Here is a 21526-nt window from a genome sequence, read left to right as displayed (position 1 = left end):
GATCATTGGATTATACCAACTCTTTTTTTTTTTTTTTTTTTTTGAGACGGAGTCTCACTCTTTCGCCCAGGCTGGAGTGCAGTGGCGTGAACTCGGCTCACTGTAAGCTCCGCCTCCCAGGTTCACGCCATTCTCATGCCTCAGCCTCCCGAGTAGCTGGGACTACAGGTGCCCACCACCACGCCCGGCTAATTTTTGTATTTTTTGGTAGAGACGGGGTTTCACAGTGTTAGCCAGGATGGTCTCGATCTCCTGACCTCGTGATCCACCCGCCTCAGCCTCCCAAAGTTCTGGGATTACAGGTGTGAGCCACTGCACCCAGACGGATTATACCTAACTTTTATCTGATATGATGACTTCAACACCTAGCCTCACATGGAGAACTACTCTGAAATACCCAAGGTTGGACACATGCCTATACATGCAACAAGCAAGTTTCACCCAAACTAGATGGCATGAGTTCAAAGTTCCTAATAAATCACTTTTTGATAAAAATGGCAATGTTTAGGGGTTTAGGCTAGCTCCTGAAGCACCTCAAACCTTATTACATACAGACAACGTTAGGAAAGGAGGCACTGAATGAGGCAAGCCCAGTGTACTGGGCTGTCAGCATTGCAGAGTTGAAGAGAGATTGTAAGAACCAGTCAGCTTGGCACTGCTGACACGGAGAAGCTGAAAAATAGTTAAGTGACAAGTCAGTGCACTCGCTCGCGCTCGTGCTCTCTCTCTCTCTCTCTCTCTCTCTCTCTCTCTCTCTGTCTCCCTTTTTTCCTCTCTTTTCTTTCTCTTTTCTCTCTCTCTCTCTTTCTCTCTCTCTTTCTCTCTCTTTTCTCTCTCTCTCTTTTCTTTTTTCCTTTTTACTCTTTTCTCTTTTCTCTTTTTTCTGTTTTTTCTCTTTTCTCTCTTTTACTCTTTTCTCTCTTTCTCTTTTCTCTCTTTCTCTTTTCTCTTTCCTCTTTTTTTCTCTCTTTTCTCTCCCTCCCTCCCTCCGTCCCTCCCTCCCTCCCTCCCTCCCTCCCTCCGTCCCTCCCTCCCTCCCTCCCTCCGTCCCTCCCTCCCTCCCTCCCTCCGTCCCTCCCTCCCTCCCTCCCTCCGTCCCTCCGTCCCTCCCTCCCTCCCTCCCTCCGTCCCTCCGTCCCTCCCTCCCTCCGTCCCTCCCTCCCTCCGTCCCTCCCTCCCTCCCTCCGTCCCTCCCTCCCTCCCTCCGTCCCTCCCTCCCTCCCTCCCTCCGTCCCTCCCTCCCTCCCTCCCTCCCTCCGTCCCTCCCTCCCTCCCTCCCTCCCTCCGTCCCTCCCTCCCTCCCTCCGTCCCTCCGTCCCTCCCTCCCTCCCTCCGTCCCTCCGTCCCTCCCTCCCTCCGTCCCTCCCTCCCTCCCTCCCTCCCTCCGTCCCTCCCTCCCTCCCTCCCTCCCTCCGTCCCTCCGTCCCTCCCACCCTCCCTCCCTCCCTCCGTCCCTCCCACCCTCCCTCCCTCCCTCCGTCCCTCCCACCCTCCCTCCCTCCCTCCGTCCCTCCCACCCTCCCTCCCTCCCTCCGTCCCTCCCACCCTCCCTCCCTCCCTCCGTCCCTCCCACCCTCCCTCCCTCCCTCCGTCCCTCCCACCCTCCCTCCCTCCCTCCGTCCCTCCCACCCTCCCTCCCTCCCTCCGTCCCTCCCACCCTCCCTCCCTCCCTCCGTCCCTCCCACCCTCCCTCCCTCCCTCCGTCCCTCCCACCCTCCCTCCCTCCCTCCGTCCCTCCCACCCTCCCTCCCTCCCTCCGTCCCTCCCACCCTCCCTCCCTCCCTCCGTCCCTCCCACCCTCCCTCCCTCCCTCCGTCCCTCCCACCCTCCCTCCCTCCCTCCGTCCCTCCCACCCTCCCTCCCTCCCTCCGTCCCTCCCACCCTCCCTCCCTCCCTCCGTCCCTCCCACCCTCCCTCCCTCCCTCCGTCCCTCCCACCCTCCCTCCCTCCCTCCGTCCCTCCCACCCTCCCTCCCTCCCTCCCTCCGTCCCTCCCACCCTCCCTCCCTCCCTCCCTCCGTCCCTCCCACCCTCCCTCCCTCCCTCCCTCCGTCCCTCCCACCCTCCCTCCCTCCCTCCCTCCGTCCCTCCCACCCTCCCTCCCTCCCTCCCTCCGTCCCTCCCACCCTCCCTCCCTCCCTCCCTCCGTCCCTCCCACCCTCCCTCCCTCCCTCCCTCCGTCCCTCCCACCCTCCCTCCCTCCCTCCCTCCGTCCCTCCCACCCTCCCTCCCTCCCTCCCTCCGTCCCTCCCACCCTCCCTCCCTCCCTCCCTCCGTCCCTCCCACCCTCCCTCCCTCCCTCCCTCCGTCCCTCCCACCCTCCCTCCCTCCCTCCGTCCCTCCCTCCCTCCCTCCCTCCCTCCCACCCTCCCTCCCTCCCTCCCTCCCACCCTCCCTCCCTCCCTCCCTCCCACCCTCCCACCCTCCCTCCCTCCCTCCCTCCCTCCCTCCCACCCTCCCTCCCTCCCTCCCTCCCTCCCACCCTCCCTCCCTCCCTCCCTCCCACCCTCCCTCCCTCCCTCCCTCCCACCCTCCCTCCCTCCCTCCCTCCCACCCTCCCTCCCTCCCTCCCTCCCTCCCTCCCTCCGTCCCTCCCACCCTCCCTCCCTCCCTCCGTCCCTCCCACCCTCCCTCCCTCCGTCCCTCCCTCCCTCCCTCCCTCCGTCCCTCCCACCCTCCCTCCCTCCCTCCCTCCGTCCCTCCCACCCTCCCTCCCTCCCTCCCTCCGTCCCTCCCACCCTCCCTCCCTCCCTCCGTCCCTCCCACCCTCCCTCCCTCCGTCCCTCCCACCCTCCCTCCCTCCGTCCCTCCCACCCTCCCTCCCTCCGTCCCTCCCTCCCTCCGTCCCTCCCTCCGTCCCTCCCACCCACCCTCCCTCCCTCCCTCCGTCCCTCCCACCCACCCTCCCTCCCTCCCTCCGTCCCTCCCACCCACCCTCCCTCCCTCCCTCCGTCCCTCCCACCCACCCTCCCTCCCTCCCTCCCTCCCACCCACCCTCCCTCCCTCCCTCCCTCCCACCCACCCTCCCTCCCTCCGTCCCTCCCACCCTCCCTCCCTCCGTCCCTCCCACCCTCCCTCCCTCCCTCCGTCCCTCCCACCCTCCCTCCCTCCCTCCGTCCCTCCCACCCTCCCTCCCTCCCTCCGTCCCTCCCACCCTCCCTCCCTCCGTCCCTCCCACCCTCCCTCCCTCCGTCCCTCCCACCCTCCCTCCCTCCGTCCCTCCCTCCCTCCCTCCCTCCCTCCGTCCCTCCCTCCCTCCCTCCCTCCCTCCCACCCTCCCTCCGTCCCTCCCACCCTCCCACCCTCCCTCCCACCCTCCCACCCTCCCACCCTCCCTCCCACCCTCCCACCCACCCTCCCTCCGTCCCTCCCACCCTCCCACCCTCCCTCCGTCCCTCCCACCCTCCCACCCTCCCTCCGTCCCTCCCACCCTCCCACCCTCCCTCCGTCCCTCCCACCCTCCCACCCTCCCTCCGTCCCTCCCACCCTCCCACCCTCCCTCCGTCCCTCCCACCCTCCCTCCGTCCCTCCGTCCCTCCCACCCTCCCACCCTCCCTCCGTCCCTCCCACCCTCCCACCCTCCCTCCGTCCCTCCCACCCTCCCACCCTCCCTCCGTCCCTCCCACCCTCCCACCCTCCCTCCGTCCCTCCCACCCTCCCTCCGTCCCTCCCACCCTCCCTCCGTCCCTCCCACCCTCCCTCCGTCCCTCCGTCCCTCCCACCCTCCCTCCGTCCCTCCGTCCCTCCGTCCCTCCCACCCTCCCTCCCACCCTCCCACCCTCCCCTCCCACCCTCCCTCCCTCCCACCCTCCCACCCTCCCTCCCTCCCACCCTCCCTCCCACCCTCCCACCCTCCCTCCCTCCCACCCTCCCACCCTCCCACCCTCCCTCCCTCCCTCCCACCCTCCCACCCTCCCACCCTCCCTCCCTCCCTCCCACCCACCCTCCCTCCCACCCACCCTCCCTCCCTCCCTCCCTCCCACCCACCCTCCCTCCCTCCCACCCTCCCTCCCACCCACCCTCCCTCCCTCCCACCCACCCTCCCTCCCACCCTTCCTCCCTCCCACCCTCCCTCCCACCCTTCCTCCCTCCCTCCCTCCCACCCACCCTCCCTCCCTCCCTCCCACCCACCCTCCCACCCACCCACCCTCCCTCCCTCCCTCCCACCCACCCTCCCTCCCTCCCTCCCACCCACCCTCCCTCCCACCCACCCTCCCTCCCTCCCACCCACCCACCCACCCACCCTCCCTCCCTCCCACCCACCCACCCTCCCTCCCTCCCTCCCTCCCACCCACCCACCCTCCCTCCCTCCCTCCCACCCACCCACCCTCCCTCCCTCCCTCCCACCCACCCACCCTCCCTCCCTCCCTCCCACCCACCCACCCTCCCACCCACCCACCCTCCCTCCCTCCCTCCCACCCACCCACCCTCCCTCCCTCCCTCCCACCCACCCACCCTCCCTCCCTCCCTCCCACCCACCCACCCACCCTCCCTCCCTCCCTCCCTCCCTCCCACCCTCCCTCCCTCCCACCCTCCCTCCCTCCCTCCCTCCCTCCCTCCCTCCCACCCACCCACCCTCCCTCCCTCCCACCCACCCACCCTCCCTCCCTCCCCCTCTCTCCCTCCCTCTCCCTCTCCCTCCCTCCCTCCCTCTCCCTCTCCCTCTCCCTCCCTCCCTCTCCCTCTCCCTCCCTCCCTCCCTCTCCCTCCGTCCCTCCCTCCCTCCCTCCCTCCCTCCGTCCCTCCCTCCCTCCCTCCCTCCGTCCCTCCCTCCCTCCCTCCCTCCGTCCCTCCCTCCCTCCCTCCCTCCCTCCGTCCCTCTCTCCCTCCCTCCCTCCCTCCCTCCCTCCCCCTCTCTCCCTCCCTCTCCCTCCCTCTCCTTCTCCCTCCCTCCCTCCCTCTCCTTCTCCCTCCCTCCCTCCCTCTCCTTCTCCTTCTCCCTCCCTCCCTCCCTCTCCTTCTCCCTCCCTCCCTTCCTCCCTCCCTCCCTCTCCTTCTCCCTCGCTCCCTCCCTCTCCTTCTCCCTCGCTCCCTCCCTCTCCTTCTCCCTCCCTCCCTCCCTCTCCTTCTCCCTCCCTCCTTCCCTCTCCCTCCCCCTCCCTCCCCCTCCCTCCCCCTCCCTCCCTCCCTCCATCTCCCTCTCCCTCCCCCCTCCCCCTCCCTATCTCCCTCTCCCCCTCCCTCCCCCTCCCCCTCTCTCCCTCTCCCACTCTCCCCCCTCCCTCTCCCCCTCTCCCACTCTCCCCCCTCCCTCTCCCCCTCTCCCCCCTCCCTCTCCCCCTCTCCCCCCTCTCCCCCTCTCTCCCTCCCCCTCCCTTTCTCTTTTTCTCTCTTTCTCTTTTTCTCTCTTTCTCTCTTTTTCTCTCTTTCTCTTTTTCTCTCTCTCTTTTTCTAATTCTAGAAGATGTCCTGATCACCACATCTGTCATAATTTGGAATGCAAGGTGAACTGAGTTAATGCCCATTCCCAGGACCTGAGTTCATTTAATAGTGTGCACATGTGAGAAAACGTAACATGATATGAATCACCCCTTTTTCAGCCCCAGCTCATAGCTTCAGCTATTTCCACACAGAGGGGAAGTTTGGTTCCAAGTATCTCTGTTTTGAAATGTGCACACCAAATCATTTTTCTTAAAGTAATATATTCTGACATCAAGGTGCTATGATTTTTCCTGAAATATTCAAGTTACTTGGCACAAAAATAATTAGTTTTCAGAGATGTCGATCTTTTACTAAAGAGGGAACATCAGACTTTTTTTATTTGATGCTAGAATCCAAACTGTGGGGATATCTCACCTAATAAATTAGGTAGTATTTTGATACTTTTTACTTTTGTAAGATGACTGTATGTTTTCTTTCTTCAGGAAGTAGGCATTTATCCCAGATTTGGCATATTTTTACCAATGAAAAAATTGATATGTTTACACTACAATATTTCACTGCTATAACATTCTGATTTTTTTTGTTGTTGCTTGGATACAAGTAGAAAACTGGTGGTGGGTCACACTTATCTGCAGTTACTTGTAATGACAATAGTAGATGTTTAAATAAAAGGTAAATACAGAATTATAGTTGAACTGACTTCAATAATCAAAATACTAATTACAAAGTAATAAAACAAGAAAATGAAACCGAAGGGAAAGACAGTGAAGCTTAAAGGACAAAACTTTTAGTGTCAGTATTTTACTATATTCTGTATTTCATTGATGACTTTGATTAAGCAAAGAGAGGAAGTCCATGCATAGTATTAGGCACATTTGCTTTCAAATTACCTGGTATGTCCTGGGTTAGATTGCCATTTTCATTTCTTTGCAATTAGAAAGTAATGTTTTCAGATAATACTGACAGAAAATCATCTTAATCTGTACACTTTGGGGTCAATTCTAGGATGCATTGGCTGAAAGTCAATGAGGAAAATACAAAAATACATAGTTTTTAATAGAAAGGTTTGGTATGATGCAGTATATAGAAATGGTACTGGAAGGATACTAGACAAAGGAGATAGAAGTGGTAGTCAATAGAACAGAAAAATTGGGTTGACAAATGTTTATATTAGCCAAGTTCAATAGAAAAACAAATTGAGAAAAGATAGCAGTAATTTGAAAATGTCAATATAAACTCATAACCTAAAGGAAATATTCTTCTTATTTTCTGGAGTTACTCTGTTCACTGCAAGTACTCAATAGGAATTATTTTTATGCCCCTTTTGACCCCAGTTTTCAGGATTACTGTCATTTTCTAAGGCAACTGTAACTCCTGGGAGAATAGCTAATACCATGTCTTGAGGCATAACTGATAAGATGGACCTGAAATATTTTATTGTAAGAAAGCAAACATATTTTCAGAGATGTTTGGGGTTTGTTGAAAAGGGCAAAGAGGCCAGCATTTCTTAAAAGGCTATTAGTGGCCCAGCTGTTAAAATTCGAGCATCAGAAAGATAAAAATTATAGGCAATTGGAACAAGCTAAGGTTGTTAAAGGAGCTGTATGTTCATGATTGTGCTAAAATAGGAAAACTAACACACCATGTTCAAAAGTGTTTGTAATGTACTTCAGTTTCGAATATCACACACAGGAGAAGATATGTAATATGTAACCCAAATGACATGTATCCTACTTTGCAGTTTTAGTAAATCAAAGAACTATAAAATATGGAGATAGATTTTTTAATAGAAAATGGAAATGCAGAAAGACATGCAAAAGATGTGGGAATTTTGCATAAAGTATTTTGCTCTTCCCATGTTTTCTGTAACCAGATCATCAGTGCTCCTTTTTTGTGGACTAGTCTGGTAACTTACACTTTTCTGACCTAGCTGGTAAAATTGTGGTAGTCCTTTATGAGACAAAAAATGTCATGTGGTTGTTTGGAAATAAGAGTTTATATAGCAAACTGGGTCCAAGACCATCGCGTAGCTAGAATATAGTCTTCAGGGAAGGTGGATGTTGTTGTTGTCCCTTTTGTAGGAAAGAAGTAATCGCCTTTCATACATCTCTATGAGGGTGTTGGAGCAGTGTTCCTAAACAACAATCTCTAGTCACTGCAGCCTTAAGACTTTTTTTAGAGGCTTGCTGGTTTGTGCATGTCTTGTAGCTGAGACGCTTTACAAGCAGACTATATAGAAAATTACAGGATATTCTGGGAGAAGGAGTGTGGTGGGACAGGGATGGAATGCTTATTATTCATTCCTATATTTTCTTCCATGTGGAAGGAACAAAACTCTTGCTAGAACATTCCTGACTTCTCTTTATACTTCAATTATTCCTTGTCTGGGACAGGTAGAACAGGGATGAGTTTGCTAAGATAATGCTATGGTTTGAATATGTTCCCCAAAGTTTATGTGTTGGAAACTCGATCCCCAATGTGGACATGTTGGGAAGTAGAGCCTAACAGGTGGTGTTTGGATCATGAGGGCACCACCCTAATGAATAGATTTATGCCATTATTGTGGAGGTGGGCTCATTATTGTGAGAGTGGGTTCCTTATATAAGGATGACTTTGACACCCTGTTGCTCTCTCTCTCTCTTTGCCCTTCCATTATGGGATGATGCAGTAAGAAGGCCTTCACCATCAAGATGGAGAAGCTAGCCTCTCCATCTTGACATCTCAGCCCCGAGAACTGTGAGGAAATAAATTCCTCTTTTTTTTTTTTTTTTATAAATTACCCAGTCTCAGGTATTCTGCTCTAGCAGTACAAAACAATCCCAGAAGTAGAGCTGTTGCTATACCAAATACCTGAATATGAAGAAGCATCTTTGGAGCAGGGTAATGGGTAGAGTCTAGAAGAGTTTGGAACAGTGAGCTAGGAAAAGCCTGCATTGCCATAGATGGAGCATTAAGGGTGATTCTGGTGAGAACTCAGAAGAAAAGAAAAGCTGTAGGGAAAGTATGGAACTTCTTAGAGATTACTTAAGTGATTGTCACCAGAATATTGGTAGAAATATGGACCGTGAAGGCCATTCTGTTTAGGTATCAGATGGAAATGAGGAATAAATTATTGAAAACTGGAGTAAAGGCCATGCATATTACAAAATGCAAGGAGTTTGGCTGAATACCCAAGGGCTTTATGGAAAGAAGAATTTAAGAGGATAAACTAGGATATCTGGTGAGAGAAGTTCCCAAGCAAAACTGAAGGTGCTACATGACTTCTTTTCACCACATATAGTAAACTGTGAGAAGAGAGAAATGATTGAAAGACAGAATTCATACTTGGAAGGAGAATGTAAAAATTTGGAAAATTTGCATCCTAGCTATATATAGAACAAAAAAAGCATGCAAGAGTACAGCTAAGCAAGTTTTAATAAAGGGATTACTGGAGCAAGAAGGAAGCCAGGTGCTATTCATCAAGACAATTCAAAGCTCTCCCAGGCTGCCTCTCCATCACAGGCTCAGCATGTTAGGACCTTGAGGGAAGGAAAGGCTCATTTCCCAGAGACTCTTCTGCATTCTGTTCCCCACATTCCATTGCAGTGCTCCTTGATCACCCCAGTTATGGTTCAAGAAGTCTCAGATTTCCCTTGAGCTACCACTCCAGAATGTGCAAGAGGTAAGCTTGTGTAGCATCTATTTGGTGCTAATTCTGCAGGTGCAGGTAAGTCATAAATTTGGAGGCAGAACTACCTAGATTTCAAGGAATGTATGGAATATCTTGGGGACCCAGGCAGAAACCTGCTTCAGGGATGGAGTCACCCCAAGAGCCCACACTAGGGAAGTGGCCAGTGGAACTGTGGGGTAGGAGCCATGGGAGAGAGAGTCTCCACTATGACAATGCCTAGTGAAGCTGTGGAGGTAGGACTATCACTGAGACACCAAAACTGTAGAGCTACCAGTGTGCAACACCAGCCTGGGAATGCTGCAAATAGGAGGCTCCAATTTGTGAAAGCTGCTTTGTAGGCACAGCCATGGGGGTGGGGCTAACTGAGGGCTAGGGAGCCCAACCCCTGCCCCAGTGTGCTCAGAAGGTGGGGTATGGGGTCAAAATGATTATTCTAGAGAGTTAAAATTGAATGTTACTTGCCCCATTGGGTTTTGGACTTACTAGGAACCAGTGACCCTTTTCGTCTTCCCCATTTCTCCCTTTTGGAACGGGAATGTCTTTTCTGTGCCTGTCCCACCATTGTATTTTGGAAGTAGATGATGTATTTAATTTCATAGGCTCATGACTGAGAGGGAATTTGCCTCAGGATGAGTCGTACGTTGAGTCTCACCCATATCTGATTTTTATAAGACTTTGGACTTTAGGTTTTTGAGTTGATGCTGGAACAAGTTGACTTTGGGTCCATTTGAAGGAAGTAAATGCATTTTTACATGTGAGAAGGACATGCATTTTGAGGGCAAGAAGCAGAATTCTATGATTTTAATATGTTCTCCAAAGTTTATACATTGGAATCTTGATCCTCAATGTGTCAGTGTTGGGAGGTGGAGCCTAACAGAAGGTGTTTGGGTCATGGGTTATGAATAGATGAATGCCATCATTGCAGGAATGGGTTTGTTATATTGAGAATAGATTCTTTATAGAAGGATAAGTTTTGACTCTTCTTGCTCTCTCTCTCTTATTCTTTCTGGACCTTTTGCCTTCTACCATGGGCTGACATAGCAAAAAGGCCCTGACCAGATGCCAGCCCCTTAGTATTGGACTTTCCGGTCTCTAGAACTATAGGGAAATAAATTTCTGTTCTTTATAAATTACCTAGTTTGTGGCATTTTGTGATAGCAGCACAGAACAGACTAAGACAGTTTAGAAGGAGACAACAGACATGAGAGGCCCAGTTGCCTCCTCTTGCATGCTACTCTGAAAAGTAGATTGCCAGTAAGGTTCAGGTGTTTTCTTTTTTCTTTCTTTCATTTCTTTTCTTTTTTTGTTTTTGTTTTGTTTTGTTTTGTTTTGTTGGTTTTTTTTTTTTAAGATGGAGTTTCGTTCTGTCGCCAGGCTAGATGCAATGGTGCAATCTTGGCTCACTGCAATCTCTGCCTCCTGGGTTCAAGTGATTCTCCTGCCTCAGCCTCCCAAGTAGCTGGGATTACAGGCGCCTGCCACACATACTGCTGATTTTTTGTATTTTTAGTAGAGACAGGGTTTCACCCTGTTGGTCAGGCGAACTCCTGACCTCAGGTGATTCACCCGCCTTGGCCTGCCAAAGTGCTGATTTCCAGGTGTGAGCCACCGCACCCAGCCTGGTTCAGGTGTTTTCTGTTTCTTCAGGCTGCAAGTCTTGTCTGGGCTGCACCAACTCTCCCTCCTCATGGAGAAGGCCTGCTCCAGGCCAGCCTTGCCTGTCACTGCATGGAAGTCTAATTTTGTGATTCTGATTAGTAGAGATACTCTTTTAAAGGCAGAAATTATGTCCTACAGCCTATCCTTTATCAGTGGTACAGGGGATAGCACATTTCAGCAACTATCATGTACTTTTCACATTTATCATTTCTGAAATTGCAAAACGTCTTCCAGCCCATGAAGTATTAGATTTTTTGAAATATAGTATTTTGGTCTCTCATCTGTCAATTCCGTGTCTTACTTATTTCACAATTTGTTCATATCCTGAGTAGGAAAGAAGGCTGCTACTTATTGAGCTCTGAAGAGTTCGACATGCATGTAAAATCTGAGTAAAATTCTAATGAGAGAATGCAAAGTGTTAACATGTGGAATATTTTTATTCCCACCCAGAGAACCCTTCAAAGTAGGAACTACATTTCAGCTTTCACATAGCAAGAAAGTTTGTATTTATTCTGACTTAGTAATGAAAACTACATTGGGAAACACTGGAAGAAATCAGGCACAATTAGAAATAAGAAAAAGGAGTAGGTCTTATCTATGAGGTTTAAAAAGTATTGCTTCTCAATGAAATGCTTGGAGCTTATTAAAAGTATTCTTTGACAGAATGAATTGGAGAGTTGATACTTTATATAGTTCTATGTATTTAATTGTAAAGCAATTATAAAAATATATGTTTTGAATATTAGCTTTAAAGTAATGTAGCAAAGTAATGTGGTTAAAAAGAAAGGCAAGAAGGACATGCGGAGAAAAACTGCAATATACTCTTTTATGGAGAGACAATAAGAGTAAGAAGATACTTTCAGAGATTGAGTCATGTTGAATTGGGAAAACTGACTACAAGTAAAATTCAGGAAAGGATTTGTTTTATAGACGGAATGAATATTAGTTAGTGGAGATTACAAAAATTAAAAATCATGAAGAAATTCAGGGAAACTATACAGATCAGCTCCCTCTTGAGTAAAAATAGAGAGAAAAAAACATAATAATACAACAACTAAAAGCTAACATCAACAACAATCACCATCACCACCACCAAACCACAACAAAATAAGGAGAGAAACCAGTCAGTAAGGGCAATAGGTTTACACTCTTTTGATCAAAACATTTTATTCATCAAAAAAACTGGGGAAGTTTTGGAAGGTGAAGTTTTCAGCAGTGACTGCACTGGGAAGAATCCACAGGACTGTTGCCCTGGCAACAGGCTTCTTCCTCCTGGTTATGCCATTACAGTGAAGAAAATCCATGCACACGTTAATTAGAGGTGGTGTCACACATGGTGTCCGTAAACTCCTCTGAGCAGAAGTCCAGGTTGGTATTCAGGAAGAATTTGTGCCACAGACAATGGGAACAGTCATGAAGCAACGAAACTGAGTATGTATATAATGGCTAGCTTGAGTCCATATTATCTTCCATAGTGTCAGTCAAAATCACCACGTCCCTGTTCAGTTACATTGTTTTACCTCTTCTACTTGCTAGCATCTATACCTGCAAAGAAACTTGAACTGTGAAAACAAGATTTTGGCTCATTCACTCCATTCAGGACCAGAGGGATGATCACAGTCTGCCTATTTTTTTTTTTTTCCCCCCAGCAGGGCTGATTCTGCCGAAGAACTTCCTAAGGATAAGAGATTACACAGAGATATATTTTGCTTAACTTTGAGCTCCCAGGATGGATATGTTATGTATGTAATAGATAGTTAATGCATAGATAATGATGTGAATTAGCTGAGAGTAATTAGGGCAGGACTCTGAAAAATGGGCAACAGGGTTTATGTATTTGATAGAAGAGGAAGGGGGTTGGGGCAACACTTTCTGTGTTTTCAGACACAAGGGCATCGATAACCTTGGAGGTAGAAAAAATATCACTGATGAGAGAGGAAGGAAAAATTTCACTTGAGTGAAAAGTATAAAGTACAGTCATGTGCTGCAATCAGCGATGAACGGCATGTACAACAGTGCCTCCATAAACTTATAATACCGTATTTTGGCTGGGCGTACTGGCTCATGCCTGTAATCCCAGCACTTTGGGAGGCTGAGGAGGGTGGATCACCTGAGGTCAGGAGTTTGAGACCAGCCTTGCCAACATGGTGAAACCCTATCTCTACTACAAATACAAAAATTAGCTGGGCATGGTAGTGGGCACCTGTAATCCCAGCTACTTGGGAGGCTGAGGCAGGAGAATTGCTTGAACCCAGGAGGCAGAGATTGTAGTGAGCCAAGATCACACCACTGCACTCTAGCATGGGCAACAAGAGCTAAATTTTGTCTCCAAAAAAAAATAAAAGAACCATACTTTTACTGTACCTTTCCTATGTTTAGATACACAGATGCCATTGTGTTAAAATTGCCTACAGTGTTTAGTAGAGTAACATGCTCTACAGGTTTGCTGCCTAGGAGTAATAGGCTCTACCATATAGCCTAAATGTGTAGTAGGCTACACCATCTAGGTTTATGTAAGTACACTCTATTATATTGGCACAACAATGAAATTGCCCCATGATGCATTTCTCAGAATGTCTTCTTGTCCTAAGTGATGTATGACTGTTGTGTGCATTTAGCTCTGCCTACCTTGCTCTTTAATGAGGACCTGCTTACTCTGGTTGGGTCAATTTACTATGTTTAAATTATGTCATCTTTTTAGGGGAACAGGCATATCAATAGTCAATGAGTTTTATTTAGGCACGATTGTAGGCTTTCTAGGTTGAACAAAACAGGCAAGGCTATATTGTAGACAATGGAATTTTTAGGCAGATAATACTAGCGTTATGTAGCCTATTATATAATACTATTTTTGGGAAACCTGAATTTTCGGTTAAATGGTCAAGTTTGTTTTGGGGCAAAACAAGTTATTGAGGAAAAAACTAGTAAGAAGGATGATTCTTATCCTCTGGAAACATAATTATATGGGAAAGATGTGGTCTTTTAGATGTTTTTTTCATCCTATAATGGTCTCTGATAGGTCTCTGGTATGCTAGTTCCTTTCCCCTCACTTTGATGCTTTTCTGGCCACCAAGAAGTTTGGTCAGCAGGATTTAGAAAACACAACCTTTGCTGTAACAGGGTTTAAATCCTCCACAGGGTGACTTGTGAAGATGCTCAGCTCTGAAATTGTTGGCATCCTAGAGAAACTGGAACTCTAATGTTGGTGAGAGGGGTAAAGGGCAAGTCAAATCAGATGAAAAACTGGAACCATGGAACTAGTATATGTGGCACTTGGAAAAGTGACAGTAGGGTGGGTATCAGCTAGCGGTAGCAGGAGTAAATTTAGAGTCACTTAAGTGTATAGAGTCAGTGATGCCTAAACTTTGCCATACAGTCCACGTGTTAGCATCTGTGTCATTAAGAGTTTGTGTTCAAACAAAAAATAAAACACAGAGGGATACTGCTTTGACTAGTTTAAGAAGAAAAAGAATTTATTTTAAAAAAAATAGATTCACAGAATCTCCAGTGAAGCCAGAGAACCTAGTCTGGAGAAAACTATGCAATAGAATCTATCATGAAGATTCAAAAGTACCTTCATAGAAGCAATTCTGATATTCCCAAAGTAGACATCATAATTACTTCTACAAAGATAACCTTGCAACCACCACTTTTGTGAAGCAGCTTTTGCCTATTCGTCAATTGTTTTATTTTTCTTTCTTTTCAAAATTTATTTGTAGGAATTCCTTAATATTGATATTAATGCTAAATTGATTTGATATTTGGGGAAATGTTTTCTCCCTATTGTTGTTTTGTTTTTTATTTTGAAAATAGTATCTATTTAGGTACCAATTACAATGAATCAAGTTTGATAATCATGTTTTCTATATCCTTGTTGACTTTTTTCCTGCTTTTTTTTTTTTTTACCAATTACTATATTTTACCAATTACTGTATTTTACCAATTACAATAATTTATCTATTACTGAAAAAAAGTGTTAAATTCTGTCATTCACTATGATTGTATATTTGTCTATTTGTCCTTGGACTTTGATCAATTTTTTATATATGTATATAGTCTATGTTATTGAATGCATACATACTTGTATTATTCAGAGAATATCTGTATGCTAGTAATACATATTTCTTTTTAAAATATATTTTATCTGATAATATACCAGTAACTGCACTAGTATTACTTTGGTCAAAATTTCAATAATTTCCTGATAACCTCCAGATTATGAAGTTCCCTTATTTTGTTAAAAAAAAAAAAAACGCAGACCATTCAGTCACACAGTTTCGTTGGGATTATCAACTTGAGGGAATCACATAGAACTGAAGTTCTTGTGCAAAGCCTGCATCAAGCTAGTTTCTTGTGGTTTGCCATCTGTGCTGAGAAATCTGCTTAGAATTTATTTAGTGTTGTCTTTTCTTGCTGTTGAAAGCCTTTGGCCTTTCAAGAAATTATGTTACCTAAGTAGTTTTCATTAGCGCTTCTCTTTCTTGTCTAGAAAAAACAATGCAGTTTGTCATTTACTTTTTTCAAGCAAAGACTATATTTTTAAAACACAGAACATTGAGTGAGTTTTAATTGTATAGAAAAGTGAACTGATGTGTTAACATTATAAAGCTAGTTAATGCTAGAGTCAAGGGTACAACTGAGCTCCAGCTTTAAGCCTGCACTCTCCAATATGCTACTCCTAACTTCCTGAGATCCAATATACTATTCGTAACTTCCTAATATCAAATGATAAAAAAATGGTGAAATTCACTTCCTGCATTTGATATCCTGCAATGAATACAGAATGTTAGCACATGTGAAGGAAGACATTTAGCATAGGAGGTAGCATATGGAACCTTTGAAAACATTATTTTGGGGTGGATTATGAATTAACCCTGGGTTTTCTTATTCTTAATTTACATATTTTAACATTGCCAGCATTTCATTTATATTTGGAATGTTTCATGAGTCTTCAAATATTGCTAGCATAATACATATCTGAGAAAAAGGATCATGCTTTTTAAATACTTCTTATCCTTTTTTTCTCTTATTGCTTTCAGAAAGTCAGATCTGAAAGTAACCTTTGTAAAGCATGATGTAGTGTCTCATGTCTTCTGTGTTTGTAAATCTAGTGAATCTGCCAAGTCTGTTCTAAGGTCATTTGAAATGACCTTAGAAGTTATTTAAAAAAAATAAAATAGTACAATGATTGAAAAAGAATAAAGTTATGTAATTGAGGGTGATAGGTTAGAAAAGTCATTGTTCTTAAGCATTTATGAGGACTCTCTGATTTTCCACATATTTCAATTCCAAGCCACCTAATAAAGAAATAGATTTTAGTAAGTGAAAATGTGTTATAGGAGTGGATAGATACATGTTGTTTCTCTAGCCAGAAAACTGTACACTAGAAAGGGTCATGAGTGTGAGAATATCAGATGGATTGGCTTTTTAAAGCACTGTAAAATGTTAGTCTTAGTTTACAAAGAAAAGATGTGTGCTTAGCATTATATTGGCTCATGGTAGACACAGGCTAAAAGCAAATAGAAATCTTTAGCTTAAGGTATAATACTTGGAAAGTTTGCTTTCTTATTAAGTTAGAGAAGCTGACAATGGGAATTGAATGAATAAATGCATTTTTATCCTGTTAACTTGATTTCATATTTGTCTGCATAATTTATAATAATAACAAAAGAAAATGTCTAAAGAACTGAAGATCAAGTCAAACAAATATATATTAACAAGATGGATATTCTGCATCTATGTGAACTATGTCAAAATAGGAAAATATATAACACATTTGTATAGAGAGATTACTGCTATATTGTCACAAATACTAGAAACACATCAATGAATGTGAAGTTGCATTTTGCTATCATATTTTATAAAACATACTCTTTTCATAAAATAAAAATACTATAAAATTTAGTTTTTAAAATATGAAACAATTCAAGTTTGTAAAAGTATTTGGCATTTTATGTAAGGAAATTATAAAAATAACACCTCAGGTTTATGTAGCCTCTTTTCTTCTCTAACTACAGGTATTTACCCAGTGTATTTTAAAATTTGTCCCTTAATCCAATGTCCCTTTCACTAGACAAATGTTTTGTAAAAATAAAAGTTTTAGGTGGACCAAATGAAAGTTCAAATTTTCTCAAAGGACTTAAAAATTCTTTTCTTCACTAAAAGATGAAGTCTTATAAGCTGGGGAGACTTAATTTATTATTCTAGTTTTAGCTATCTATAAGCATGCTTAAGAGAGAAATATCAGTAGACATTTTCTCAAGATATTTATATATATACATTTAGTTTCTGTCTTTAAAAATTGACACAGGAAAAAACTGTGTAAAGCCTAATGTCTATTCTGAAGTTGTCGATATTTAAGGATCAGAATAATTGCATATTATAATTTTGGTCTCAAAAATTATTTATGGTCATGCACCACATAATATTTCAGTCAATGATAGACCACATATATGATGATGGTCCCATAAGATTATAATACCATATTTTTATTGTGCTTTTTCTATGTTTAGATATATAAGAACTTACCATTGCCTATAGTATTCAGTACAGTAACACACTGTCCAGGTTTATAGCCTAGGAGCAATAGCTTATACTGTATAGCTTAGGTGTGTAGCAGACTGTACCATTGAGGTTTGTGTAAGTATACTATATGATGTTGGCATAACAATGAAATTGCCCAATGATGCATTTTTCAGAACATATTTCTGTTGATTAGTAATGCATGGCCATAATAATTACTGAAGCCTATTAATATTGTATGTCTAAGCACAACAGATAGTGAAAAAGCTGGGAGCAAATCTCAGGTTTTCTTATTTTTAATGCAATGCTTTCCCTAGTATGTATAATTTGTACCTAAATTGATGTGTATTTATGGATTTAGTGCATTGGGATAATTGAGATGATTTGATTGAAAACTGATCCTCATCTATAGGAAAGATATACAAGAAAGTAGTCTTGCCAGAATAAGAACTGACTAGATTAAAATACTTGAGCAATACTTTTGGCTTAGAGGTTATCGGCAGCTAAAGCAGAAAAAAAATTACATTGAATTACATAGTTGTTGTTTCTCCTAATAAAGAGAATTCATACATTCATCCATAGAGACAATTTATTTTCTTGCATGTAAACTCAGAGTAGAAGATGAGAAAAGTGAGAAGTAACATTTTCAGGGCACCTACTACTATCTTCCAGGGATTATATTGGATTATATTGGATTATATTGGCTACTCTGTCCATTCCATATTATTTAATATTCTCAAACATCCCACAATATAATCACAGTCCTATCCTATAATCACAGCCAATATAATCACAGTCCTATCCTATAATCACAGCAAATATAATCACAGTCCTATCCATGAAGAAACTGAGCCTCACAGAGATTAAATTAACTGACAGTTACTCCTTGTTAACCCATAGTTATTCCCATCACTAGTAAGCAACAGAGCTAAGATTTGAACTCTAGCTCATCTGAGGTGGGAAGGAGGGAAGTTAGGTCCTGCAAAATTTTTGCAAGAAGTCCTTTATATATTCAACTTGTCCAAAAGTATTATCTAGTTAACAAAATAAATTTATATATTGTTAATATATATAATATTATTTTTAATGTTGTTTGGATTCGTGAAATGCATATTCTTTAAATGCATTACTGATTTCTAGCAGCTTTTTTATATCATTGTACATTTTCACAGTCCAGGATATTCAACTTCCACTTACAATTAAATAAAGTCACGAGGTGGTATGATTCACCAAAGGAGTGCTCATAGATTAGAAACTATTCACAAACAATCATTGATCATTTAGTGGACACCTATTGAACAGTACTGGGTGTTGTGGGGACAATAGAATAAAGACTGTGTAAGACATTTTCTTAAGAAAACAAGTTTAATGTCAACTTGATGATATAGATAAAAAGGTAAAGATTAATATCATAAAACATGTAATCAATATAAATTGTGTGGCACTTAGAAACTTAAGAAAAATATGGGAAGGAAAGAGAACAGGACTTTTGGTTTCCAATCTGGCATTGAAGGAGTTTAGATGTCTCCACCCTATCCTACCAACAAGTAAAAAGCTAAACAAACTGAAAAATCAACAACTCTCCTTACAGATTTTCGGAGAAGTGAGTTCAAAGGGCAAAATGATGCTCCAGAAAATGAAGAGACAGATGGATAAAGATAATCACAACTTACTAGAGCAGAAATCCACGAGCAGAAACTTAGGCAAGGATCGTTGCAGGAATGGGAGTACCTGAAGTTTAAACGACGAATTGCTGCAGGATTAGTATGGATAAATCTGAGAATTAAAAATTCAGGGGGATCCAGCTGGATGGAGAGGGCTTTGAGGGAGGGGAACACTTTTGTGAGTTTTACCTCCTGGAGTACAACAAAGTTCTCACAGTGAATATTGGAGAAAACCCCTCTGCTGCTTCCAATAGGGCAAGGGGTAAAGTAACTACCTTGAAATACACAGCAGCACTGTTCTTCTTAACAAGACCTGCCCTCAAGAGAAACTATTTTATCTGGGTTTTGGTTTTGTTTGTTTGTTTGTTTGTTTGTTTGTTTGTTTTAGAGCTTAGGGCTTAACCTACCTGGTGTGAAGAAAAATACGCAACTCTCCAGTCCCCTTTAGTAGCATCCAATCCCACCTAAGCAGGAAGAAAAGAAAGCAACTCAGAAGCACTGGTGAAAGTCACAGTCCAGAGGAACAGGGCCACCAAGAGACTGAGACCTTATAAGACTATAGAACGCCTCCGCTGCCCCACACATTTCCACCCATGTTATTAAAGGCCCATTTACTGTAGTTCCTCTCACTCAGTAAATTATGTCCACCTTTTAATTTAAAAAATACAAGCCATAGTAAAAGCAAGAAAAAAAATAGTTTAAAGAGAATGAAGAGGCATCAGAACCAGAGAGATATATGGCGGCAATGTTGGAAATATAAGATGAGAAAATTTTAAAAACTGTGATTCATACACTTTGCATTTTAATGACAAAAGTAGACAACATGCAAGAACAGATAAATAATGGAATCAGAAAGATGGAACTTCTAAGAAAAAATAAGAAATGCTAGAGATTTAAAACATTGTAACAGAAAATAAGAATGCCTTTGGCAGGCTTGTCAGTGGACTGGACACAGCTGAGGAAAAAAAACTCTGAGCTCGAAGATGCAACAATAGAAATTAAAAAACTGAAAAGCAATGATAAAGATTGAGAAAAATAGAACAAAATGTTCAAGAGCTGAAAACAGTAAAAAATGATATAAATATGCATAATGGTGGTGCCAGAGGAGAAGAAAAGGAGAAAGGAAAAGAAGTATTTGAAGCAATAACAACTGAGAGTTCCCTCCAATTGATGTCAAATACCAAACCAGAGATCCAGGAAGCTAGGAGAACACCAAGCAGGATAAATGACAGAAAAGCATATCATATTTAAACTTCAAAAAATCAAAGATAAAAAAAGTGAAAGAAGTCAGAGGAAAATAGCACATTCCCTACAGAAGTGCGAAGATAAGAATTATATCTGACTTGGCCTCAGAAATCATGCAAGCAAGAAGAAAGTGGAAGGAATTATTTGAAGTGTTCAGGGGGAAAATTACTAACGTAGAATTCTTTACTCTGAAATTGTTCTTCAAATATGAAGAAGAAATAGGCTTTCTCAGATAAACACAAATTGAGGGAATTGATTGCCAGTAGATCTGCTTTGTAATAAATGTTAAAAAAAAAAAAAAAGTTCTTTGGAGAGAAGAAAAATTATACAGATCACAAACTCAGATTGACATAAAAAGCATTAGAAAAGGAATAAAGGTAAAATAAGAACTTTTATTTTTCTTAATTGATAAAACTGGTAACCATTCAATATAATAGTAGCAATAATGTACTCTGTTATGTGCGTGTGTGTATGTACACATGCTGATATAGTTTGGATGACTGTCACCTTCAAACCTCATGTTGAAATGTGATTCCCAATGTTGAAGGTGGGACCTGGTGGGAGGTGACTGAATCATCGGGGCAGATCCCCCATGAAGGTGTTTAGCACCATCCCCTTGGTGATATGTGAGTTCTCACTCAGTTCTCATGAGATCTGGTTGTTTAAAGTGTGTGATAACTACCTTTTCTTTCTCCTTCTCCCACTTTTACCGTATGATGTGCCTGCTGCACTTCACCTTCCACCATGATTGTAAGCCTCCTGAGGCCCTCATCAGAAGTTGAGCAGGTGCTAGTGCCCTGCTTGTGCAGCCTGCAGAACCACAATCCAATTAAACCTCTTTTCTTTATAACTTACCCAGTCTCGGGTATTTCTTCATAGAAATGCAAAAATAGCCTAACACAGAAAACTGGTACCAAGGAGAGGGGTGTTGCTATAAAGATACCTGAAGATGTGGAAGTGGTTTTGGAAATGAATAACAGGCAGAGGTTGAAAGAGTTTGGAGGTCTCAGAATAAAACAGAAAGATGAGGGAAATTTTGGAACTTATGCAACTTGTTAAGTGGTTATAACCAAACTGCTTAATAAAAATACGGACAGTGAAGGCCAGGCTTACAAGGTCTCAGATAGAAATGAGGAAATTACTGGGAACTGGAAAAAAAGTCTCTCTTGTAATGCTTTAGCAAAGAACATGGCTGCGTTTTGTCAGTGTCCTAGGTATCTGTGGAAGTTTAAACATAACAGTGATGTGTTAGGGTATCTGGCAGAGGAAATTTTTAAACAGAAAAGTTTTCAAGATGTGGCATGGCTGCTTCTAACTTCCTATGTTCAGATATGGGAGCAAAGAAATGACCTGAAGTTTGAGCTTATAGTTTAAAGGGAAGCAAA

The sequence above is a fragment of the Pongo pygmaeus genome, chromosome 5 (genome assembly GCF_028885625.2).
Source record: "Pongo pygmaeus isolate AG05252 chromosome 5, NHGRI_mPonPyg2-v2.0_pri, whole genome shotgun sequence".
Lineage (NCBI taxonomy): Eukaryota > Metazoa > Chordata > Mammalia > Primates > Hominidae > Pongo > Pongo pygmaeus.
The sequence above is the reverse complement of the archived record's forward strand: the minus strand, read 5'-3'. Positions refer to the sequence as shown.